Source organism: Sapajus apella, unplaced genomic scaffold, assembly GCF_009761245.1.
Source record: "Sapajus apella isolate SASKATOON/1434 unplaced genomic scaffold, GSC_monkey_1.0 scaffold41, whole genome shotgun sequence".
NCBI classification, from domain to species: Eukaryota; Metazoa; Chordata; class Mammalia; order Primates; family Cebidae; genus Sapajus; species Sapajus apella.
Genome location: NW_022436981.1, coordinates 19,156,943 through 19,184,396, shown reverse-complemented (window position 1 = coordinate 19,184,396; position 27,454 = coordinate 19,156,943). Strand labels below are relative to the sequence as shown.

Sequence of the window (27,454 nt, the reverse complement as noted above, 5' to 3'; positions counted from 1 at the left end):
ATATTGCTATGATTGATGACACTCCACAATGTCTTAATTATATATTGTATGATACGTGGTTAAAATACAAAATACCATGTGTAACACAGAATGAAGGACAGACTGACACCATTTTATCACATTAATTCATTTACAGTTGCATTTGTTTATTAATTTGAATTCAGTGAAAGGTTAAAAACTAAGTTCTAGATTAAAAAAAAAAAAAGTAAAACAGAAGTCAAATCCCGTCTTAGGAGCTGCATATTCTTGTGTATTTTACTTATCTCTTGTTGATGTGTATGACTGCCTTGTTCTCCTTAGAGGCCCTAGTTACACATGTTTTACAAAACATGGCTGCAGAAATCTAGAAGCTAGATAAATTTCTTACAGTGCATTAAAAATGCTGTTGCCACTGAAGACCTAGGCATTTAATGAGAGTAATAGCAGGTACATGCACAGAGGCATAATGGCAGTATAGATTACATGGTAAATCTCAGGGATAATGAAGAACTCAGGGACTGCCGACAAGTAGTTATAAATTGGTGCCTGCTCCAGCTGCAATTCATACTGTCACCGTTTCCTTGAGATACTTCAGACACCATTCTTTTTCGTCATTAATGGCAAAATGAAGAACCAATTTTGATCATGATTTTAAAAAGATTTTGATGAAATGTGAAAGCTCTTTTTAACTAAGGCTTAAGTAAGTAGCTCACTATCAACTTTCAGATCACAATGCACTTTAATATATTCTGTCATATATAGAACTTTAACAACTGAACAGTGAAGGTCTTGTTTATTAAACCTAAAACAACCTGGGAGAATTAAATGATACAATAGTAACCTTTTTATCATATATACTGTATACCACCAAAAACAGAGAACAGCAACAACAAAAAATGGATGCTTTCATTGTTGCTTTGCAAACTGAAATGCCCATTGTAATTGTCCTTATTTCAAATAATTGAAGTTATTTTTAAAGTTAAATAGAACTGAATAAGATGCTTATTTTGAAAAATATTGTAGAAGGTTGCGTAATATATTATTAAATATAATCACACTTTCTATGGTTAAAAGTGAAATGCATAGATTATAGAATTTTAGGCTAATTACGTGTACTGAGGTTAAAGGAATGTTAAGAGTTTTCTCTTTTCTGTTGTTTGCAGTGGTTGATGGCTTTTCCTGCTTATACAATCCACTCTGTGCTGGAGTAAGATGTGAACAGGACATTGATGACTGCACCCTGAATGCCTGTGAGCACAATTCTACCTGCAAAGAACTGCATCTCGTTAGTATCCACTGGTCTTCTATATACTTTAATGTGGACTAATATAATTTAACCCCTACCTACAAATAGAGTGAAGTTTTGTCTGTATGATAGGTTAGTATATGTATTACTTATGCTTACTTCGCAAGGTTAGAACACAAACTTAAGGAACTTGCGAGTCTTACAGCCACCTATTTTTATCTAACTTGTGGCATTACATCCACGTATATCCTATTTTTATCCCACTCCTGGCATTACATCCACGTATATCCTATTTTTATCCCACTCGTGGCATTACATCCACGTATATCCCATTTTTATCCCACTCGTGGCATTACATCCACGTATGTCCCATTTTTATCCCATTCGTGGCACTACATCCACGTATATCCCATTTTTATCCCATTCGTGGCATTACATCCACGTATGTCCCATTTTTATCCCAATCGTGGCACTACATCCACGTATGTCCCATTTTTATCCCAATCATGGCACTACATCCACGTATGTCCCATTTTTATCCCAATCGTGGCACTACATCCACGTATGTCCTATTTTTATCCCCTCGTGGCACTACATCCACGTATGTCCCATTTTTATCCCCTCGTGGCACTACATCCACGTATGTCCCATTTTTATCCCACTCGTGGCATTACATCCGCGTATGTCCTATTTTTATCCAACTCGTGGCATTACATTCACATGTATATTTCATTATCATTATCTTAAATTTTACTCTGAACTCCATCTCATATTACATACTTCCAGTTTCCTTCACCTGTCTGTTGGTGTTGTCCTTTCAGTACATATTCATTTGTCATCGTCTTTGTCACAGGCATGTGCCATTGTGCCTTAAATGATCTGTGACACTATAGGCAGTTGATTTGGGATACCCTCCGGCTCCTCATTTCTCAGAAAGCCTGGCATAAAAATACCTACCTAAGGTGGACTCACTCACTGACTGGCTTTAGAAAATAAACGACAGACAACACAAGTCAATGCTACAATAATAATACAGGCTTATAGTTTATTACCTAATAACTGATATTTGCAAGAGGACTATACTTGTTGAAGTTAGAAAACAAACAGCCACCACATATTTTGACTGTCTGCACTGACGTTGCTTTTACAATGAAAGGAACATTTATGGCAAACTAGTTTTTCTCACAAGAACTGTAGACACCAAAGGAATAATTGTAACTCATATTTACATATCCATGACCAGAAACAGAGTTGCTCCTGAGGTTATCTAGACAATTTTTAGTTATTTGTGGTTGTCTAGATGCTTTGTCTTGGTCCATGTCAGATACTTTATCTAAGCCAGTCATGTTAATCTCATCCTACTCTTGGGGATTCCTTTAGAAATGGGCATGTGACACTATGATGGTCTCTGAGGCAAGGGAGACACTCTTTCTGAGGAAAGGTTTCCTTACGTGCTGTTAGAATGTGAGGAAGAGATAAGTGTGACCTCTCCCATACCTTTTAACATCTGGATTTACGTAGTTGCTGTTACCATTGTGAGGCCCTAAAGCAAGATGGGGGGTGTAGACTGTTAGACTATCACTATTAACTGTTTAAATAATAATTTAATAAACTGTTAGTCTATTACTAATGAATTCCCTGAAAACAGCCAGAGCTTCCAGATAGAAGAAATATGGTCTTTGGTCAGTTGTTGAACTCTTGACTGAACCTCTCAGGTGCTTGCCCAACCTCTGAGCCTAATACATGTGATCATTTATGGCCTCTTGTTTAACATTGCTTAAGTCAGAGCTCCTTTTACTTGCAGGTAAATCATCTAATGTACACATCCATAATGTAATTAAGCTTTATTTTAGGCTGGGATTTCAGCAATAACTTCAGCAATAATATGAGTTTATTACAGAAGAAAGAACCCCATACCTGTAATCATAATATTCCACTTCCAGACCTGAGACTGCCACAGATATTCTGTGGGACACTGAGTCAGTCATTTGACAAGTCAAGGAGTACAATTTTAGATGCTGTGTTATACCAAATAATAGAATTTCCAAGTATATTATTTTCTCATTTGTCTATTTTGTAAATTGCTACTAAGAAGCCATTCCAACTAACTTTAGTATCAGTTTAATATCTTGACTTTGACTTCCAGAAATTGTTAGAATATGGGGGAAAAAAGCAGAAAGAAGCAAGGTTGAAAAAGTGATAAAGTTCTCATTTTATTAACTGGTTTAAATACATTTTTACATATTGAAGTTATCTATTGAAGTTATCTAACTCCTAACTGTAAGTCATATATCAACTTTGAGAACAGAAATGTCACTGTACTGGTGATATTCTTCCAAGAGAAGGTTTTATAGAGACCGCAGATTGCTTGAAATATTAAACAAGTTTCAAAGTATTACACTGTTTTCAGATATTGTGTCTGGGGCCTCAAGACTACCCTCAGATTTGATAATGTATAGGAAGAACTCAGAAAAACTGTTTTACTTTTTGTGAGGATTTATTACAATAAAAGTTACAGATTAAAGTTAGCAAAGGGAAAGACACATAAGATAAAGTCTAAGAGAAACCAGGTACAGTCTTCCAGGTGGATTCTCCCACTGGAGTTGCATAAAAAATACTTAAAATATTTTCTCGGAAACAATGTAGGGCAACGTATATAAGGTGTAACCAGCCAAGGAAGTTCACATAAGCCTTGTTGTCTACAGTTTTCATTGTAGGTCAGCCATGATGACATGAAGCACCTGTGTAACTGACCTTAGCTAATCAGTCTCTGGCTCCTGCAGTGGCCAAGCTGATGCAGCATGGCCCAAAGCCCCAGGCATACAAAAAAAAGGCTGCGAGCATAAATCACATGTAATTAGCATAAACTATTTGGCACAGCGTAAGGTCTCAGGTGTCAAAGACATTATTATCTGTTAGGATATTCCAAGCTCAGAGGTTATCTCCCAGGAGCCAGTAAAAGGCCAGTCGTTTCTATGGAATATATAAGGTTGAGCACTTAATTTTGAGTTAGCACTTCATTGTACAAATGTCTTGTTAAATATTGCCTTTTTGTGTGTGAGTAAATAGTATATTATTGGAAAACAGTGCATTCTATAATAAAATAGTACAAAGATATTAAGCCATACAAAAAGCTAAAAATTCATAGTTTTAAAAATAAATCCTGAAATAGACATCATGTATAATTCTTTGCGTTTCATATTTACTTGCATTTACTAACTCGTTGGTAGATGAAAAACCACAAAATGCTGAAGGCTTTGTAGTGGAAGAGAAAATTAGAAAGGCACAAAGTAGGATTTTTTGGCAGAATATTTAATAATCTTAAATAACAGGCAGATGATTTGATTTATGGCATTTGCATTTGCCTAAAGAGCCATTGGCCTGCTTATTATATGGGTTGGATTGTCCACATCAACCCAGGCAATCCCGCTGACATGTGCCTTGCATATTCTTTGAACCTGGTGTGTGTATAGCTTTAAATTAACATTTTCATATTTACAGCATTTTCTTTTGGTTATATTGCAGCATCATGATGTTGAATTTAGATGAAAAGCAGAAAATAAGAAGACTTCAAATCCCCAGTAGGAAGTGCTTTGTAACAATGAACCAGTTTTTTTCTCTTCTTTTCTTTATGGTTCAGTAAATCTGAGAAAACAATAGGAGGAAAAAAATAATCTTTGGAATGCCTAGCATATAATAAAATACAAATGTTAACAATGTGTATAGTAAGACACATTCCCTGGTATAACTTTGTTAGGTATATTTGAAAATATTTCTTTGGTCATTTAAAAATATATGATCAAATTAGTATTTTCCCTCTCATTTTACTTTTGTTTTCCTCTGTATCTTACATGAATAATGAATGCTTAATTTTGATAACAGCAGGAGACACAAAAATAGTGCAGTAGAACTAAAGTGGAAAAAACAAGTATGCAATCTATATATCATACATACATGCATACTACAGGTTTAACTTTTCCCCTAAATGTTCAGATGCAGAAAACAAATTTATATGTGTTCTAAAAAAAAAAAATTAAAACTACCTTTACCTTCACCCACCATATGGTTGAAAATCCATATCAGTGATTTGAGAGTTGCCCATTTCCTTCCCTTGGGATTAAACAATGGGGGTGGATCAATCCAGAATTAATAGGGAATAGCCCTTGCTACAGTTCATTTTGGCTACTACTAAAATACCTGTATGGTATCTCCAGGCTCCTTTCAAAAATACATTATCCTGTGATATAATTTCAATCCTTGCATACCAAATGTGGCTCCCAGGACCTTCTGTGTACCCTTGCCTTCAAGAGTATGATGCTTAGTTATTCAGTGGTCAGGTCCTAGTTGTCACATCAGCATATCAGGTTTGGAACCACAGAAACCTCTAGGTTCTGTTCTCTCTCCAGGAATACAAACTCCGCATCAGTGTGGAATCAATCCAACTGCTCTCTGTCCACTTACTAAAGCCTTCATTTCTTTTATACCCTTCCCCTCCATAAAGATTTGTTTAATTCACATTTGATGGAAATTAACACAGAGAATCTGACACAGATCTTCAGAGTTCCATGACCCTCAAACAGAAAGAGCAATCTAAAAATGCCTGCATAGAAAAAGGAAAAAGTCAGTTTTTGTAGTTTTAAAAAAAGAGACAAAGCATATTTAGTTTTCATTATTTTCTCAGATACATAATAATGTGACAGAATTCTTAAATGAGCAGAGACAACATTTGAAGATTGCCTAGATTTGACATGAATTTGTTCTATGATTTACAACTAGTCAATTTATTGGAATCATAAAATGAAAAATTTTTATAGTCTTCACACAGGTTTACTATATATTGCTGTATTTTATTACATTAAAGACTACATACCTTTCCATTTTATTTTAGTGCCAAAATATGCATAAGCAAGTCCCTATTATTAAACTTTTTAATTTGTTTATTAGTTTCTTCCATAAAGTGTAGGAGCTGAACTCATTGTTTCGAAACAAGGAGTTGCTTTTGAAAATACACGTGCTTACAATTCTGATTCAGATGGTGAGTTTAGGCGTCTAGGTAATTTATAATGTCTTGTGATTTTGATGTGCACTTCGACTTGAAAATCATTGAACTAGGTATCTAGATACCACTTTGTAGCTCTAAATTTCTGTGATACTCTGAGTAACGCACAGAGATTTCTATTTCATGTGTACTGATAATTCACAATTTATTTAGCACCTTAAAAAAGAAATAATGGATGATCTGAAAAGAACTGGAAAAAGATAAAACTGATTTGTCCTCTCTGATTTTAGCAGCATATTTCATGGCATCTTTCTATCATAAGTATCATTTTCTTGTGGATTCTACCATCTGTTTTAATACTGTTGTCTTTAAGACACAGGGAATAGATCTGTTTATTCCAATCCTTTTGTGAGGGAGATAATAATACATGGTTTTCTCCTCACTATTGTAATAACTTAGTGAAGTGTTCCTCTCCCTATATATTGGCATTTATTAATCAGAAAATCCATCAATGAAATTATAGCTTCTTTTAGAGGCTGGATATCATGTTTCAAATCATTATGAGAGTATTAAGAAATAATCAATAACTGATTGATGATAATGATATCCAAAAGGTTCACTTAAGTCTGTTGATTAAATCTGTTGTTGCAACATCATCAGTAGTTACCATGTAGCCAAAACTTGAACTAAACCTTGACGTATCAGCTAACTTCCAAACCTATTGTTAAAAGAGGCGCTGCAGTGACTAGGTAACACAATATAAAGTCCTTTGGTCATGCCCATTTTAAATAACCTACTTCTTTTATGTAGAATAAAATCTTCCTATAATTTATTACTCAGATCTCTGCTTTTCATTACACAGATCTTCCCTTTAAGAATTTATTGAGCATAATTTAATGTTAATTTATAACCATTGTTAACTATGATGGGGGTCTGCTTTCTGTAATTTGTACAATAAACTAGATTATGGAGTTCTTTTCCCTGTATGATCTGAGACTAAAATAGAACTTTAGCTCACTCATCTGATGATATTTATGATTATTTCAATATGTTCCCCTCAATTGTCAGTTTTAAGCATAGTTACTATGCCTATCTGAACCAACTTCTTTTCTTCCCTTTTAAATGATTGTTTTGAACCTATGATGGCTCTGAAACTGATAATTAATTTTTTCAGGATTAAACACAAAAGTAAACAAAACCTGAGAAAAAGACTTGTTGATTCACTTGAGTAAACAAGTATGTGCACTTTAGTGCTCTGGACTTTAGAAGTCTCCTCTGGAAGCTCAAACATATTTTCTCTTCTTTCTTGTTCCAAGATTCATTACAGAGAAGAGAGGTTTACAGATGGCTGAATTTTGAGGTTTAAGAAATCCATGAAGCTGTATTGAATTTCATAAATAAATGTGGAGGACATAACAGATAACTGAGAGGAATTTTCTGTTTTCAGATTTTCTAACAAAAGTCAGCAGTTTCCAGAAATTATCTAGCTTAAAAAATGGTTTAGAACAGATTGAATACTATTTCCATTTCTAATATTAGCCCAAGTGCATAAAAATGAATTTATTTTGAAAGAATTATGAGACAAATTAAGCTTAAGTTTATTTCAAAGCAAACACAGCACTTTAACATTATTGTTTGTGGTATTTACAACAAAAAATGAGGCTCGTCTCTGAGCTTCATAGTTTATTTCTCAGAAATCAGTCAATAGTTACATTCCACAGTAATTCAACTTTTTTTCTTAGAAAACATTTTATATACCATTTAGATAGATATCATTTTTAATTAGTTAAGACTATATAAACCTGGTTCCAAAAACTGCTATGTTGTATACACTGTGTTCATATAATGCATTTGAGAGGATTATAGAGAAATAAAATGACATTTTCTTTCAAAACAGATAGATTTCAGCAACTTATTAACTGAATAGCCTTTAAAATGTAGTAGATCCTTTATCTCTATCAGTAAGTAACTCCATTGTTTTCTAACTCCCTATTTATTTCTACCCCCCATTTGTCTGTAAGAAGTTTATTAAAAGTAAAATATAGGAAATTTAGGATTTTGCAGTTGATAGATACATGTGTAAATAAACATATGTGCAAGTATGCATGTACACGTGTGCCTACATAAAAAAGAGTATGTGCGTGTCTCTTAGTCTTCTGCCAACCATCCTATGATAAGTAGAACTTGACAGCTTTCTGAAATCACATTTTTGAACTGAAATCAGTTACTTCCTACAATAAACTTGTCTTGGTTATAGTGTGTGTGAGTGTGTGTGTGTGTTGTGTGTGTGTGTGTGTGTATAAAATGTATATTTTATTAAAAAAATTTTATAAGAAATGTGTAATATATAAAATTATATACATTATAGTTTACATGTAAGAAATATGTAATATATAAAAGTATATAAAATAACTAATATAATTGCTATCCATTACATTTCTTATATATGAAATGTATGACATCATATAATGATATATGATTTATTATAATTTCATATGTTTCTCATATATATTAAAATATATATTTTATATATATATTAAAGCTAGTCAGTAAATAGCCTCTTTCCGTAAACTGATAAAGAAACGATTTGAACTGATAGAGAATGACCTATGGCATCATCTCGACTACAGTAGGGTTAAATTTTGTAGTGTGCTTTTTAAAACCAAAAGTCTGCTTATAGAAGAGAAGAGGGCCTTAGGGATAGACAGCTTTGGTCTCATTAGCTGTGTTACCTTGAACAAGTCATTTAACCTAAGCCTCAGTTAGTTAATTGCAATAATGAACATATTAATAGCATGTACTCTGTGGAATTGTTCCACAAATCAAATGTAAAATGCTTCATGTATATTTATGTTAAATACATAACATAATGCCTGTCCCATACAAGGCATTAATAGATGTATATCATGTATTATGATTATAATGATTTAACCATGGTACAGATAGTGTTTCTCTGAGTTGAGCTAAAGCTCTTATATTGATTTGCCAAGCCACAGTATTTTACTCAAGTGCATGGAAGTAAGCTAAAATAAACTATAATTCAGTCACTTTCATGTTAAAAATAATTTATTTACTGACCCATGCATTTTGATTTTATTTTCATATCAAATAATAGTATATAAGCTTATATTTTTACATAAAAACTTTGAAGAAAGTACAAAATAAAACACCTATTATGAATACTGTTAACTCTTAACAGTATTTTGTCAGGGTTTAATTATTTATTTTTACCACTAATGTCAGTTCTCTGAGGATGAGCTTATGCCTTATTTATAATATTTTTAAAGAAATCATTGTATCCTCAAGGCTGAGTAATGACAGTGCCTGGATCATTGCCAATTGCCTGTACAAAGAGAGAAAGGGAAAGGAGGAGGGAAGGAGATAGGGAGAAAGAAAGGAGAGAAAGAAGAATCGAATGGTCAGGTATTTATTTGAATCTTTAACTATTTTTGGATTTTCTCGTAGAGTATGAAACTCACAAAGTCTATACTCATGCCCAGATTCCAGAGATTTGCCAGATGCTGATAGCATTTGTTTGACATGATCTCAGCTGCTGAGGCTCTTGGATCATCTTTTAAGGCTTGCTGTGCGATTGTTACATTTCTGCTGCTCTGCATCTGATAGATCCAAAGCAAAAACACTTCAGCCTGATTTCCCTCTTTAGGTATGAAGCCTTTAAGCTGGCTAACTCCAAGTAAATCTTACCAGTGCCACAGCCTTTTAGGTCAGTTCCCCTGGTTTAAGTTGCTGGTCTTTTTTTACCCTCTCCGAGCAAGAAAATCTCCCTTCTTGTAGCCGCTGTGCTTAGAAGCCTAAGACCCAAACTTTGCTCTACATGTTTTAAAAAGCCTGAAACAAAAACTCAAAAGGTACCAATGGGATTGGTATGGATATAAATGTGGATAGGTATATTAAATATCATATGTTAAACACAATATATGTAATATGAGTATATTAAATATGCTATATTAAACACAAGTATATTAAATATGAAAATGAATATAGACATACATATAGGTTTAGAGTGTTATTGCCAATTCTGTGATATTTAAAATTATTATTAATATATACCATCAAAGACTAGCTTGTTTCTTTTTTTTTTTTTTTTTTTTTTGTGACAAAGGTTTTCTCTTTTTTTTCCCAGGCTGGAGTGCAATGGCGCAATCTCGGCTCACCGCAACCTCCGCCTCCTGGGTTCAGGCAATTCTCCTGCCTCAGCCTCCTGAGTAGCTGGGATTACAGGCACGTGCCACCATGCCCAGCTAATTTTTTGTATTTTTAGTAGAGATGGGGTTTCACCATGTTGACCAGGATGGTCTTTGTTCTGACGTGTGTCTTTCCAGGATGCCTTTTATAGTTCACTGGTATATCATAGAAGATATATTTTACAGAGACAAATGTAAGGTTCATAGAAGTGAAGCAAGTTTCGCATAGAGACATGGTAATACACAGCACAGGCTTGCTGATTGCATGCCTCCCCCAAGATTCTCTTTCTGCCCTACATCTGCTGTACCTCTGAAAGTATCACAGTTTGAGTTCAGCTGCCCACAGGACTCACAAAGCTAAGAAGGATAATGATTCCAAGAGCAAATCAATATTTTAGAGTCTCTACAATACCGCAGAATCACCTGTGCCAGTTCTAAACTGCATGCATATTTTGGATTTACCCTTTGGGAATTCTGATTTAGTGAATAGAAGATGAGGTTGAGGCTGTGTTTTTAATGTCCTCCACAGTGAATTCAGTTGCAGAGCCATAGTGCATAAGTATTGGACTGTGTGTAGCCACAGTGATTTATGTTTCTAAGCATTTTATACGTAGCATTCAGCACCCTACCCTGTGCTCATCTGCATGGAACTTGCACTGACAGGTGTAACAGGAATCTAATGATTCAGGAAATGGTCCACTAGCAGGTGACAGGACTTAACCACAGAGATTGAAATACAAGTAAAAGCTTCTTGTCACAGAATAACTAGAGTTGAAGGGAATTTAGAACTAGAATTCCAAATATATTGATAATAAAACATAACAAAACCCAAACCTTTTGAAATCTCTTTCTAAGGATAAAGACCTCTAGTCACGTCTCCCAAATAGTATCAGTTACTGCACTTTCACCATCAGAAACATGGCTTTTACTGTGTTCTAATGGATAGAGAGAGCAAAGTACTCTCTTCTTAAGGTCTGCCAGTTTAATTAGCTTAACCAACAGATTTCTGTCATTTGCCACCAAAGTTTTTCTTAGGGCTTAAATATAATGAAATGGAATAGACATATCAGTAATAACACTAGAATTTTGGTCTGATTTAAAATATATACAAATATATATGTGCTTATATGTCATATATATGTATATATATATGCTGGGACAAACTAAACACATTTTTAAAATATAGTAGTTTTAACTAAAACTAAAATTTAAAATTCATACTATAAAATGGTGAAGGACTATAATGTCAAAACATTTAAAATTTATTCTTTATTTGTCTGTTACATGGCACTTATAATTATTTCTAAGAAGAGACAATTGGATGAATGAAGAACCTAACACATACAAATCAAAGGTAAAAACAAAACACAGTAAATGTTATTATAATTTTTGTGTAGGCATCTGGGAAATATTGCAGGAAACACCATGAGGTGTTAGTAAAAAAAAAATTGAATAGGACTGCCTTTACAATATACATCTTAAAGGATCTTCTGATAATTCAAGGCAGAGTCAAGTTAAAACTTTGAAATCAAGTGTAATTTATTTTATATTGCCTATCCATTTGCCTTTCTGAGAGTGGTATCTATATGATAACTGATATAGGAAATTGTATGTGTTATTTATACAGTAATTATGTATGTATATTTTATTTGCCACATGAGATGAAAGTTACAGAAGGAAGATGTAACAAAGGAAACGCAACAAGACTTCCTTGAATAATAAGTCTGGCACCTTCTTAAAAAGTTTCTTTGTTGCCCTATATTCTTTTTTAATAATTATTCTTTTCTTATAATGGAAATTAAGGTATACCTATGTGGATAGGAATATAGGCCTGTAGAACTCTTTATTTGCTTGAATCTTGAGAACAAGAATGAACAGTTTTAAAAGGTTTTTTGAGCTCGGCGTGGTGGCTCACTCCTGTAAATTCCAGCACTTTGGGAGGCCAAGGCAGACAGATCACCTGAGGTTAGGCATTCAAGACCAGCCTGACCAATATGATTAAACCCTATCTCTAATAAAAATACAAAAATTAGCCAAGCATGGTGGCATGCTCTTGTAGTCCCAGCTACTTGGGACGCTGAGAAGCAGAATCGCTTGCACCCAGGAGGTGCAGAGGTTGCAATAAGCCAAGATCGCGCCACTGCACTCCAGCCTGGGTGACAGAGTTAGACTCTGTCTCCAAAAAAAAAAAAGGTTGTCTGATACAGAGTCTTCCATATAATAATGATAAATCAAAACTTGGTCTCAGTAAAAATAGAGATCTGAGTATGGAGAGCTGTGACAGAACATAGCTGGATTCTGGAAAATGTGATAAGAAGCAGCTGAGGAGAGCAGGACAGTTGTGGCAGAATAGTCAAATCTAAAGAGCTGGGGCCAACTTCCACCGTTAGTTTTCATACAAATCTTCTGAATTCTCTTTTAAACATATTTATTCTACACTTGCTCTTGAATATAAATTTAGCCTAAGATTGCCAGATTCAGCAAGCAAAAATACAGATGTCCAAATTTTGCGTGGGGATATACGTATAGTAAAAGAATTAAGTTTTATCTGAAACTCATATTAATTTTGTCCAATAGTTTATCTAACAACCCTAATTAAATCAGACTTTATTTTAAAGAAATTTATTTTTCAATCACTATATATGATTGTTGTAATTTTTCTTTTTGTAAGAAAAGGTTTTAAAAATTTTTTAGACCTCACTTAGAGTTTGACTTAATTTCAATAAAAGAAGATAAAATTGTTCTAAATGAATTCTTCTAGAGCTGCTTAGAATATGGAGTTAAGCAAAATATCATAGAGGAGAAAACTGAAATAAAGAAGGCATTACTTCCGTGTTGCCTAGAACTGACAGCTTGGCTAAACAAATAATGATATTGCCTGAGGTACTTCCTGATAGGCTTAATTAGTCAGATCCCCAAATAATTTGCTACTTCTCTTTATTCATTCAACTGACAAATCCTCTTTTTGATAATTGAGTTCAAAAAGAAAAAATTTCAGCCCTGAGCAAAGTCATAACATTTGTATAGGTTAAGACCTTCCTCAGGCTTGTAGAAATATTTTGACAAAGATGGTCTTCAGTGGCATCTGCTTTTGTTTTCATGAGTGACATTTGATTGCATCAGTTCAATTGCTACAACCAGGACTTATTTGTATAAGGCCTGTCCTACATCTGCATATTCATAAAACAGGAGCAAATTACTAAATATTTACAAAAGACTATACCAGAAAATTAATATATGTCAAGGGAAACACCAATAGTTATTCATTGCCTGATTTTCAGCAGGGGCTTTAGATTGTCTGAATGTTAAAAAGACGGTTATTTGTACTTTGTTAAATGCAGGCAGAATATCAAAAATCCTCAAAAATCAGTAATTTCCAGAAGCAACAAAGAAACTTTTATTTCTGTTACAATAAGCTGGTTTTGTGATGAGAATGAAATATGGATCATATCACAGAAAAACGTTAACCAAGAAGACAGGTCCCAGGCTGCACTGGAAGGCAGAGGAAGTTCAGGTATCTCTACTGGATAGGATATATTACAAACCCATCATAAATAAACTTACAATTTAAAATAGTCTCTTCTATCAATAATGTATAGCTAGCTAATTCTTTCATATTTTCAAATGATGCCACTGTCTTTTTTTCTTGTGCATCAAAATTGATTACTATGCAGAGTGTTTAACTTCTTTTTTTAATTCTGTACATAATTAATAAAAGTTTAAAATCTGAGTGAAAAATTAATACATGTTCTTTTGTAGACAGTTTAGAAATATACAGAAAAAAATTAAAAATCTTCAAAAAGGCATTTCAAATCTTAGTACTGACATAGTCGTCATCATTATATCCTTCTTCACAAAAATCTTCTGTAAAATATTATCATATACCTTTTAGTTTTCAGCTGGTAGTTTGATAAACTGTCTGCTCCTTTAGAACAAAAGCCATCCAGTGTGAGAATCCATCTGTTATGGGGTCATCTCTGCTTCACATTATTGAAAGGGAGCAATCAAGGATAGTTTGTCTGGAGGCCCAGAGACTATATCTGGCCTCAGAAGTCAGTTTGCCTCTCATTAGTTGGTCTACAATGATTTAAGTTTGAATTATTTTTCAAAATTTAATAATGGACAAATTTCATATAAGAATCAGGATTTTCATCTTCTTTTCAATAATCAGATCTCAAAGTTCCAGGTTGTATTCTAATACAAACAGGACTTCTGGAGTTGAGTAGTCTCTACCCAGTTTAGACAGTGTTCTACTTTGCTGCTTCATCAGTTTACTAAATAAAGATGCTCTATGCCAGTTGTTTAAGAGCTTGGTGTTTAAATGTTACAAAGTCATGAAAACTTGTGATAATGACTGGTCTTCCTTAGACTCTTGGTTTTATGACTTTTCTATTTAAGGACTAAGGCACAAAAGATTATCTCACCATATTTAAAATGGGGAGAAATAACCACAAAATTGAGTCTTAAAGCTTAGCAGAAAAAAATTACCAAGGTAATGTTCATCACCTGTTGGAAAATCAGCATGTCTTCATAGCAACCTCATTAACACATACTAGTATTGCAGAAGTAAAAAGTAGGAGGAATGTTTAAATGGGTTTTATAATAGCATCCAAATAACTTTAAATAATGATTTTAAAAGTTGTAGTAAGTGTTTTAAAAAGTATTATGTTGAAATTGTCATTGTTTATGAGTAGAAACATCAAAGTATAATTTTTTTGTGTGTGGGAATACTGGTTCTAAGACTTAAATGAGTGAAGCTGTATATATTTATTATGTGTCTATTTATCTTGACACAAATAGTTCATATGCTCCCTCATTTCTTATATTCAGCCTGAAGTGTGAGTAGATTAATTGACATAATGTGGTTATGTATCTTTTTAATGTTTTCACTAGATAAGAAGCGCACTCTACTGAGACAGTTTCAGTTAATTAAATCACTCTTCATATTGTGCCTTATTCTGTTTAGACATAGTAGCAATCCTGTTGAAGTTTTGCCCATAGATGACCTCTTTCAAAGCTAATTCCTATTCAGTGGTACTCTGTACGTAAATCAAAAGATGAAATGTGATATGAACACTCTATCTTTTTAAAAATCAAGAATATCAATGTGACAGAAAAATAAAACTGACAAAAAATTCATAATGTTATAATATAAGAACCATTTAATCCATGATATCTATTTATTTAATAGATTTATGTTTGACATCCATTTCTGAGGCATTGGCAAGCATCTTAAGGGTCCTATTTTCAAAGATTCCTTGTATAGATTTAAATGCTATTACTGGACAGCTGAAGGGCAAAACTTCTGTACAAATCATATACAAAAATATCACTTGAGAACTATATTTTGGGTTTCATTCAGAAGTTGACACTTTATTAAGGTTAAGCATAAATATAATCAAACAAAGTCAGAGTTTTTTGTTTAAATTGTAAATTATATCTTTAATATTTTCTGATATCTATCAACTCTATAAAAGGAGGTAACTACTTTAAATTATTACATTTTAATGAAATTAAATGTTTTAGAAGCATTCAAATTCATTGGAAGTCATATATATCTATATATGTTGAATCTGTCACTATTAGGACTCAATTACATTAATTCTATGTCCTTGTTTAGTCAGACTTTGGCCAAGAGTTTTCAAGCTTCTTTGATTTTGATCATCTTTCAGTACAATGTTTTGTTCATATATTTCCAAGATATTTTATAAATTATAAATTATGTGCATGACTGACTCTACTAATATAAATTATTAAATTAAAAGCATACACATACAAATGTAGAATATAAGCATTATGGTAAATATAATTTTTAATATTATATTGTTTATTACTGAAGTGTTGACATATTTATAATTGACTCACAAATATACCGTAAGCAAATATGATTTGTCTTCCCATTTTTTCCTTGAATTAATTCTATAACAGTAATTCAAAACTTGTTTCTAACTTCAATTTATTTAAATATTTGAATTAAAGGGCTGACCAACATAAAAAGGATACCATACAGAGATGCATAATCAGAAATGGGGCTAGTGTAAAATTGGTTGTGCTTACTGAATCATTTTGTTTACATTTACCACACCCACTAATTAAGCCAATCCTGTAGAGAGAAACGAAAGACATGGATGCTGGCATGGTCCTCTTTTCTTGATTTCCTTTTCTTTGCTACAAGTACTATTGCGTCCTGATCGTACTGAAATCTAGAGTTGCCTAGTTTAAAAAGAGGACCCTTATGACAGTGAGGCACTTTCATATTACTAGTTTATAATTCTTTGGAGACACAGCCACTAGAATCGTCTGGCAATAGTTACAAGCTTGGCCAAACTCTGTCTTCTGTACTGTCACTTACAACCCCTTCTCCCTTCACTGTGTGTCCGATCATTACCTTCTAACCCAAAGCCAAGGAACAAACCCTCTTAAGACAAACCCTTCAAAAATGGTGTGCATTTTCTTTTCTTTTTGGATTTCCTTACTAGCCAGGTGATAAAATAAAATGATTTAAAATAAAGCAGTTAAGATGTTGGGTCTGAAACCAGACTACTGTATGCAAATTCTGGCTCAATCACATACAGGCTCTATAATTTTGAGGAAATTATGTCATCTTTCTATGCTTTGGTTAACTGAACAATGTGATAAAATATATGACATATGGGTATAGTAAGAAAAAATTATGATTTTTGCAAGGTGTTTAGAAGAAGGTTAAAGGTAAGAAGGGCATGTTTGATCTCGTAAGAAATAGAAATAAAGGTTAAGTGTGGCTAGAGTGAAAAAATGCGAAAAAAAGTGGATTTGTTCAGAAAGAATTTCTGCAGGTAGCTGATGAAAGACCTGGTAGGCTATCATAGAAACTTTTATTTTGAGTCCAAAAAAAAGGGAAGTCAGTGAAGGACTTTAAAGAGAAATATGACAAATATGACTTAAGTTTTAGGTTTTCTTGGGTTTCTCTTTAACCTGCATTCTAATTCAGTAGATTTATATGTTTTTTCTCTCATGTCAGTTCTTGAAAGCCAGGAATGTTTATTATCCGTTTTCGAATCTATAAAGCCCAGTATATTGCCTGGATTAAAATCAGTGCTTAATAATTATGTGATAAAGGAATGAATTGCTCATCCACACTGGCTTTATAACATAGGCAAATTCTATAATTCATCATTTATTCATCAAAGCTTTTCTAAAGTGAATTTTTTTTTTTATCAAATTACAGCAACTCAAATCTGGGTCTCAGTCTTGTTATTTTGTTTTGTTGTTACAGAGAGCAGTACCTACCTGTAAAGTGTTACTGTCTTGGAAGATAACAGTTTTAAATTAAAAATACTGTTAAGCCTCAAGAGTTTTTTGTCTTAAACCACTCAAATGGACCATTTCCAAAGTATTTTTAAATGAAGTGGAAGACTACAAACTACATCCCAACAATTAAAGCCTTAGACCTGGAGAGAAGTCATTAGTTTTATAAAACTAGAATATGTCCTCTCATTCAGTTTGACATTGCTAATGATTTTAAACCTATTTTTCCCTTAATAATCTTACACTGTCTCATGCATAAAACTTAATAAAGCATATACAACATTTAAACCTATTACTCTTCAATATGAAGGAGACAGGAACACAAAATATATGACATTACATTAAAACATTGATGTTAGGTAGCATCAGACATGCTGTAATATAAATTCAGCTGCTAATCATATAAATATACATTTAATAATCCATGTTTCATTAATAATGTACAATAAAAATACAGCATGTAAAGAAATGTATATTGCGGCATTCTAGAGAATTATCTTGAGTTTACAGACTAATTTAAAATATAATAATTCTTATCCCATATTTGGGGCCATTTCATGCTACCAGTCATATATTCTGTTCATGACCTAGATTTAACTTGATTCCTCTGAAACTTTTCTGTGCTATTTTAATGCCTTAAGGGGCAAAGTAAGATTTAAATTCAGATCATTTCTTCGTAATCATTGTGCATTATTGTGTCATGTTGAAATAACAATAAAATTTAGCATTGCCATCTTTTATGGAGAGAGAAAGTAAAAGGTTGCAGCATATTCTGTATTATTGCCCAATTCAGAGTAGAAAGTCTTTCTGTATTTCTTTTATTAAAAAAAAAAACAACAAAAACTTAGCAGTAGAAGACGAAAGGATGTCACTTACTTTACTTGAAGGAGTTTCTGTTGTACACCATCACCTGGGAGAAAGAGTTTGTTAGTGTCTCCAAGGATTGTGCATCTCTTACTGTGGTGACATCTCAGAATAATGTTGACAATATTGCTGACTTTATCATCTGCAAATAATTTGCCCAAATTATAATGACTTAGTGGGAATTTTTAAAATAATAATTATGCTGACTATCCAATAGTATATCTTAAAATAGCCTTTATTTTTCAGGCAATGATATTGATTAAACATTTCTCTTGCATGACTGAAAGAGTCCTTTATTTTTATTATATTTTTTAGCAATAACTGTTTTGCTTGAGGTTAGAAACTTGACTTTCATGGGTTATTTATTTTTCCATATTCCCCTTATCGTTTCTTACTCTATTATAGCTATAAATTGAGTCCACATGATCTACTTGTCAACAACTGATCTTTGCGTTTTTCTCCTCATTCTTCACTCTAGTCAAATGCTTCCAGGGTACAGGTCCTGCTCTAGCTACCCTTGGACAAATTGAAAAGCTCCCAACTGGAGCCAACGTAAGCTTTTAAATTCCTTTCAAATTACTGCTTTCTCATCTTTATCTATTTTCTTTACCATGTCCTTACAAAACTAGTTGGCATTTATTTTTGTAAGATGTCTGTCTGAATTATGGCAGATGCCCTGCTTTAACTTTCGTGCCTGTTTTTCTGTTTGGTGACAAAATTATAAGATACTGCACCGTCACCAGGGAACCCCACCGCACACCCATTGAATCAGAAACTCTCGGTGGGACCCAAAATCTTTACAAACATTACATATGATTGTAATAAACCGAAGTTTGCAAACCACAGACACAGGGCTAGTCATCTAAGATTTTGAATTTCATCTTCCAACTAATCTGGGTTTAGTTGGAAGATAACTTCCTTTCAGTAGTCCCTGATTTGAATTTACTGTCTGGTTTTTTACTATTGCTTTCACCCTAACATGACAGTGGGAGTTGTGAGCCTGGATATTTGGATCCCAAATGTTGTCAATAGTGAGTTCTCTTCACTATTGTATGCGAGTAGTCAGGATTATCTTTCAAGTAGGTGCTTTCTCATGACCTTAGATTAACTCTGTTGATCACAGAGAATTAACAAAACAAATCACAGAGAAATGAAGTGTGCATATAATGTTCGAAAAATGGCACTGATAAGGCTGGGTGTAGTGGGTCATTCCTATAATTTGAATGACTGAGGTGGGAGGATCATTTGAGGTCAGGAGCTCATGACCAGCCGGGCCAGCATGACAAAATCCCATCTTTAATAAAAATACAAAAATTAGCCAAGCTTGGTGGCATGTGTCTCTAATCCCACCTACTCAGGAGCCTAAGACAGGAGAATGACATGAACCCAGGGGGCAGAGGTTGTAGTGAGCTGAGCTCGTGCCACTGCCCTCCAGCCTGAGTGACTGAGCAAGACTCTGCCTCAAAAAAAAAAAAATAATAATACTGATAATTACATTTGATACAGGATTGCCACAAAGCTTCCCTTTGTTAAAAAAAAACTCTATATTTGTGAATTGCAATAAAATAAATTATGCATATAAATTAATGACAGAAACAGATCTCTTTTGTGTTAAATGAAGATGAATTTCATGATGTATAATAAATACTAGTTGATAAAAATGGCTGCTATGTTCTAAATGTTTATGTCCCCTTAAAATTCGTATATTAAATCCTAACCACAAAATGATGCTATTAGGAGGTGGAGCCTTTGGAAGGTGGTTAGATTATGGAGGCAGAACCCTCATGAATGAGATTATTGGTTTTATAAAAGAGTGAGTTTTCCCTTTTCTACTGCCATGTAAAGTTGCAGTAGAAAGATGGCCATCTATGATTTAGGAAGTAGACCTCAACAGATACTGAATTTGTCAGCCAACTTGTTCTTGGATCCGTCTCCAGAATCAGAAGAAGTAAATTTCTGTTGTTTATCAAATGCTTAGTTGATGTTTTTTTTTTTTTTTTTTTAATAGCAGCCTGAATAAACCAAACACTGCTCTGAATTATAAAATAGGCCAATATATAAAATTATAAGGTATGGCACTTTGAATTTTTTTTTACTTTATATTAATCACCTACTGATTAGTGAACTCTTGCCAAGAAATTTCAGCAAAAGAGTCTGTTCAATATATTTGAACAATATAATGTTTGATAGCTTCTTCTACTCTCACTTGCTTTTCAGTAATAATTGTATTCTTAGTTTATTTCCTTTACATTTAAAATGCATATGTATTATTATAATAGACTCATTTAATAAATATAAAGTTAGGCAGATATTTTGAGTTGAATTAGCTTATTTTAAAATGTTAGTTGAACTTACTGTAGCTATTTCTCTATAGGTATTACTGAAAATATAGTTTGAAATGTTTTATCAAATCAGCTTTTAAAAAAAAACTAATTACATAAATGGGCCTCCAGGTTTTAGTACAATATTTAGTTTTATTTAAATAAACATTCATTTAACATGTATTTCAATAGGATATAATAAAAAGAAAAAATACGTTTTCAAAGTAAGCATTATCAAATGAATAATGTTTGCTTATTAAATCAAAAGAAAATTTAAGAATTACAAAAATCAAAAGAAAGGGTGTTTCAGAGGTTCAGTTTTTCCAGCAAAGGTACTTAAAGAATTTTACTAAAGGCCACTGTGATTCAATTAACCTTTTATTTATATGGAATATCTACTTTAGCTGAACAATATTTGAAGCAACTGATCACTTGTTAATAATGTGTCTTCAGGGTATTATTTATTTATTCTCGCAGATAACTATTCATGTGAATATGACACATTGGAAAGATTGGAACTACAATACAAAAATTTTTTTAAAATAAGGGAAAAAATATCTTAACAGATGCCTCCATCTCACATATAGTATCCAAATAACAAGAGGACTTTCCTCCTGGGGAATTATTTTTAAGTTACAGCATGGAGAGATGGAGTTTCTGCTCTTAGTCTTGAATATACATTATTTATATTTATAGTAATGTATATTTTTAACAAGGAAAGCTGATTTTTTACACATTAAACTAATACAGGTGGGTGTTGTCAGAAACAAAATTATCATTGTTATATGTTATTCAGAAAGTGGTGCAATTTCTAATCAATATGAAATTCTCAGATATCAGGATGAGCAGCTAAATGATATTAAAAATGTATGCACCTCCTGACCTAATCAATCTCAAATGCCATTTTCAGAGATATAAAAAGATTTTGAGATTTGTTATATTTTACTAAATATATGAGAAAGGAAATAATTGATTGTGACTTTTATTCTCTGGGGACCTCTGATTTCCATTATATTTAACCATAAGCCTGCTGTAAGTTTTTTTTTTCTCTTATATAAAATGAACTAATAAGACTCAGAATAAGTTGTACAATTTTAAATTCATGCACACACCAAAAAGCCCATTCAATATGATATTCTTACCCATAAAACTATCATTACTCTTGTATGTTGTCAATGGCATTGAAGTAATATTTAAGGACATAAACATGAAAAGTTAATGTTCTTTGTGCTGTGCAGTATACACAGACTTTCAGATAATTTTGCTAGTCTAAATAAGCTCATAAATTATGGAAAACTTGAGAGAGAAGTATCCACATAAATAATACCATTGAGAGTATAACGTAATATGTATCCTATAAGTACATGAAGACAAAGATGGTTCTGCAGCTTGCAGTGGAAAGTGTAGTTTACCCTCCCCCAAAATTTTGACCTTTATAGAAAACCATTGTATTTGGAAACTTTGGAGCAGAGTCACTCTAAGGACAAATATTAAAAGTCTTAAGAATCCTTCTTGATGGGGTTAAAATGCAGATTCCTGGAGGCCATCACTCAATAGTCTGATTCAGTAATTATGAGCTGGCGCTCAAGAATCCTTCATTTTTAACAAGCACCTCAGGTAATTCAGATCAAGAAGCCAAAAATGACCTTTGAATCATAAGAAGTACCTTGGATTTTACGTTATAAGGCTTCGTTTTCCCTCATTTTATGTAAGTTAACCCAACAGTCTTCAAATAAATTTTATCCCCTGTCATACTTTTCTTTCTTTTGGTTAACTTAGCCAGAATCTGTTTATTTTGTTTAGTGCTTTAAGCTGTATATAGAATTTTTGAATCAGTGTCTCTGGTTGTTCCTTAAGACAATTTTAAAATATAAACAAATGTTTTTAAGAACTTAAATATTTTGATAATGTGCTTATAAGCTGTGAGTTCTTAAAAGGTCATAGATGTAATTTAATGATGGAATCAAATGTGAAATGCTTTTTCATGGAGCTGTTTATACTACTTTTCTTAATGAACGTTATCTAAAAGAAAAAGGAATTTCACCATTTTGACTTGGAAATTATAGTAAAGCTCATTTTAAAAATAAGAAATAATGCATGCTTTATGAAAAAATCAGGCAGTATTTCCAAATAATAATTTTTCATCATTTGGTTTATGCAATTATACTGCATTTTACACTCCGAGTCTTCAAGACTTAGGATAGACTTAGCACAGTCTTCGTTAATAAATGCTTCATGAATCACTGACGTTATGCTCTCTCAGTCTCGTTTTCAAGATTATGCACTCGTTCAAAAATAATAAAGGAGCACAATGCTGTGCTCTGAAATGCATATAGCATGGTAAACAATGCACAATCCCTTCCTTCAGGATTTTTAGAGACAGAGAAAAGTAAACTGTCTTCACCACAAAGTGTGACAAAAAATATCACATAACCCACTAAACTAAATTACGTATTCTTGTTAGATGTATGTTGTAACACTCCCTCTTCTTCACAGCACAGACAATGATAATTTTATATACACATGCACAAGGAAGATATCTCTCTGTCTTAATTATGACATGAGAATAATGATGTGATATAACTTATTGATCACTATTTGCTCAGTGGCTTGTGCCTAGAACATAGAAGGGCAGTCAGTAAGTATCTGTTAAGTGAATGAACAAAATGTCCTTCCTATAGGTTTGCTTTCGGAAAGGCTGAGATTCTTCTGGGTGTATTATTTTGTCAAAGAATATTGAGCCATTTTGCTTAATCATTGTCTTATAAAAATAACACTATTTCTAGTCCTTCAGGTATATATGACTATAAATAGTATAGTATAAAATGATAGTTAAGTTGAATTCATATTTATTACAAATTATATTTTTAAATGATACCCAGTATTGTGGAGATATTAAAAAATTAGAATGCCTACAGATTTGTCTACTTGTGATTCTTCTCAATCACTTATTAATTTAATTTGGATTCATATCCATTAGTGGTGAATTGGGAAAGTAGCTTTTTTAGTCTAAAGAAATTACCTAGAGGTAAGACTTACAAAACCTAGTGTTAATATTTATTGATAGTTAACATGTTAAGTTTCCTTTGAACAATGTGGGTGTTAGGGACACCAAACCCTGAAATAGTCCAAATTTATGTATAACATTTTACTCCTCAAACAATTACTCATAGCCAACTGTTGACTGGAAGCCTTACCCCAATAAGATAGTCTATGGACACATATTTTGTACACTATATGCATTATATACTCTATTCTTACAATAGAGTAAGTTAGAGAAAATAATGTTATAAGAAAATGATAAGGAACAGGAAGAGAAAAATATGCCTACTGTTCATTAAGGGGGAAATTGAATTATCTTTTTTTTTTTTTTTTTTTTTTTTGAGTTAGAGTCTTGCTCTTCACCCAGGCTGGAGTGCAGTGGCGTGATCTTGGCTTTAAGTGATTAAGTGATTTAAGTGATTCTCCTGCCTCAGCCTCCTGAGTATCTGGGACTACAGGTGTGTACTACCACGCCCAGCTAATTTTTGTATTTTTAGTAGATACAGGGTTTCACCATGTTGGTCAGGCTGGTCTTGAACTCCTGACTTTGTGATCTGCCAACCGTGGCCTCCCAAAGTGCTGGGATTACAAGCATGAGCCACTGTACCTGGCCTGAATCATCTTTAACATCTTTATTGTCTTCATGTTGAGTAGGCTCAGGAAGAGTAGGAATTGGCTTTGCTTTCTCAGGGATGGCAGAAGTGGAAGAGGTGGAAGGAGAGGCAGGAGAGACAGACACATTCAGTGTAACTTCACGAAAATACATTATAGTTTTTGTCTGAATTCTTTTTCATTTCATAGAAATGTTTCTATACATTACCAATCTTTCTCCTGCTATTTGCTTTAGTTTCAGTGGCCATATCATAGAAGGGTCGATGTCATAAAAGAAATGAAAAGAAACCTTGAGCAATCACAATTCTTCTGCCAGATTGTCTAACGTTGCACTGTTTTCTGGAAATACTTTTTCTGTGTTTTCTTCCATGTCTTCTTTCTCATCTTCTGGCACTGGTTCACAAGAACTCATCTTCATCTTCATCAAGCTGTCTTCTGTTAATTTGTTTGGTCTGGTGTCTCTTAGCTCTTTAATTTTTCCAAGATACATTACTTGAAACTCTTTATCCACACCCTTCCCCCACCCCGAGCATGGTATTTTTTGTTGTTTGTTTCTGGTTTTTTGGTTTTGGTGGGTTTTTTTTTTTTTGCCATATCCACAATCTCTCTCAAGATTTTATTGACTGGCTCTATCATAAATCTGTGAAGTTTTGTATAACATTTGATTACAGTTTTCTTCAGCAGTAACTTACTGTATTATGCTTATGGATTTTGTTACTTTTTCTGTAACAACAAAGGCATCTTCAATGGTATAATTCTTCCGTGCTTTCCTGATATTCTCTCTATTGTGCTTCTTTTCCGTAGCATTGAGAATCGTTTCTAGAGAGCACTGTGTGTAATGAGCCTTAAAGGTTCTTATGAACCCCTATGTAGAAGCTGAATTAGATATACTGTGCATAGGTGGAAACAGAGCACTTTGACACCTTCTTTGTTGAACTCAAGACGTTCTCAGTGGATAGTGGATGTCCAATATCAAAATAGTTTTTAAAAGTAGTCCCTTACTTGCTAAGTATTTCCTGATTTCAGGGACAAAGCATTGATGGAACCAAGTCAGAAAAAGGGTTCTTGTTCTCCAGGCCTTTTTGTACAACCAACAACTTGGAAGCTGTTTATTTTTTTTTCCTTCAAACTTAGTGTGTAGCAGCTTTACAGGTAGGAGCAGCCCTGATCATAAACCCATCTGTATTTGTATAAAACAGTAGAGATGGCCTATCTCTACAAGCCTTAAATAAAAATGCACACTTTTCTTCCATGCTAATGAATGTCCACTGCGGCATCTTTTTTTCTAGAATAGGATGCTTTCATCTGCCTTAAAAACCTGTTCAGGCAAATATCATTTTTCCTCAGTGATTTTTCTTAATGGCATCTGGGACTCTGCTGCTGTCTTGGGCAGCAGATGCTGCTTCTCCTGTTATCTTGACATTTATTAAGCCAAAACTCCTTCTAAAATTATCAGGCTGTCTTTGCTGACATTAAATTTTCCAGCTTGAAATCTTTCACCTTCTATTTGCCCTAAGTTGTCATATAATGATTTTGATTTTTATTGCGTTATATTAGAATATATAAGTATATCTTCCTCAGAACAATCTTGAACCTATAAAAGCTGCATCTTAAATATAAGATTAAAAATAAATGAAAGGAAGTGCAAAGTTTTCACATCTGCTTATATGGGTGTAGTGATGGCTTCACAAATTTTCTTTTCTTTGTCACAGTGGTTTTCAGTTTGAATTCATTTATCTCAAAATAGCAACAACCACAACTGCAGACCTCAGTCTATGGTACATATCAAGCAATTCGGCTTTTCCTTGTGATGTCATGACTATTCTCTGCTTCTTGGGATCACCTCCAGCAACACTAGTGGTACTTCATGTGGGGTCATGGTATTATTCAAGGTTTACAGCATTGTGCTAAACAGGAAGAAAAATATGTAAGAACTTGGAGAAATCTCTTTTTACTGGATGCACAATTTGCTGGAGAGATAATGCTCACTCAGAGATGATTCGCTGAAACATCAAATGATGTTTTAAGTGGATACTTATAACACTTGGGATCACTGCAGTAGTTACAGGAGGTGGTTATGAAATTATTACAGTGGCCAGGCATGGTAGCTCACACCTGTAATCCTAGCACTTTGGGATGCTGGGCGGGTGGATCACCTGAGGTAAGGGGTTCAAGACCAGCCTGGCCAACATGGTAAGACCCCGTATCTCCTAAAACTACAAAAATTATCCAGGCATGAGGGCACATGCCTATAATCCCAGCTCCTCAGGGGGCTGAGGCAGGAGAATTGCTTGAACCCAAGAGGCAGAGGTTGCAGTGAGCCGAGACCATGCCACTGCACTCCAGCCTGAGCAATAGAGTGAGACTGTCTCAAAAAAAAATTATTACAATAGTACATTATGGGTAATTTTATGCAGTTATAATGAATACTGCATATGTATGTTTGTTTGCATTTGTCTCAATTATGAATGGTACCATGTATGGTCTGTGTTTGTTTGCTTAGATTTTGATAATTTTTTTCTTTTTATAATAGATTTGTGAATATTTTATGGTAGTGAATAATATGATAGACTAGTATCTACAATATTTTATGCATTTATGACATTTTTAACTTTTTCATAATTTTTTTGATGCTTCCATTCTTGGCAGTTCATATGTGAAATTTTTACATTGTCACAAATCTCCACCAAATTTTCCAACAGTATTTATTGAAAAAAATCTGCTTATAAGTGTATGTGTGCATTTCAAACCTGTGTTGTTCATGGAACCAATCGTATTACATTCTTACTGTAGAAGTAACTATTGTATTAAAGCCACAGATTAATTTTATATTCATTGTCATGACAATCTATAGTAATTTTATATAGTATGAGATTGGAAACTTTAGGTAACATTTGGG

General features: G+C 33.3%; 1 protein-coding gene across 1 annotated transcript in view; it reads left to right on the top strand.

The window, feature by feature from the left end:
* Positions 1–1,141: 1,141 nt before the first annotated feature.
* LOC116565901 (protein eyes shut homolog) overlaps positions 1,142–27,454 on the top strand; it is a 774,713-nt gene continuing 748,400 nt past the window's right edge. Inside the window, exon 1 of the mRNA XM_032299846.1 lies at positions 1,142–1,264. The gene's annotated coding sequence lies outside the window, so the exon portion shown is untranslated. The remainder of the gene's footprint in view (positions 1,265–27,454) is intronic.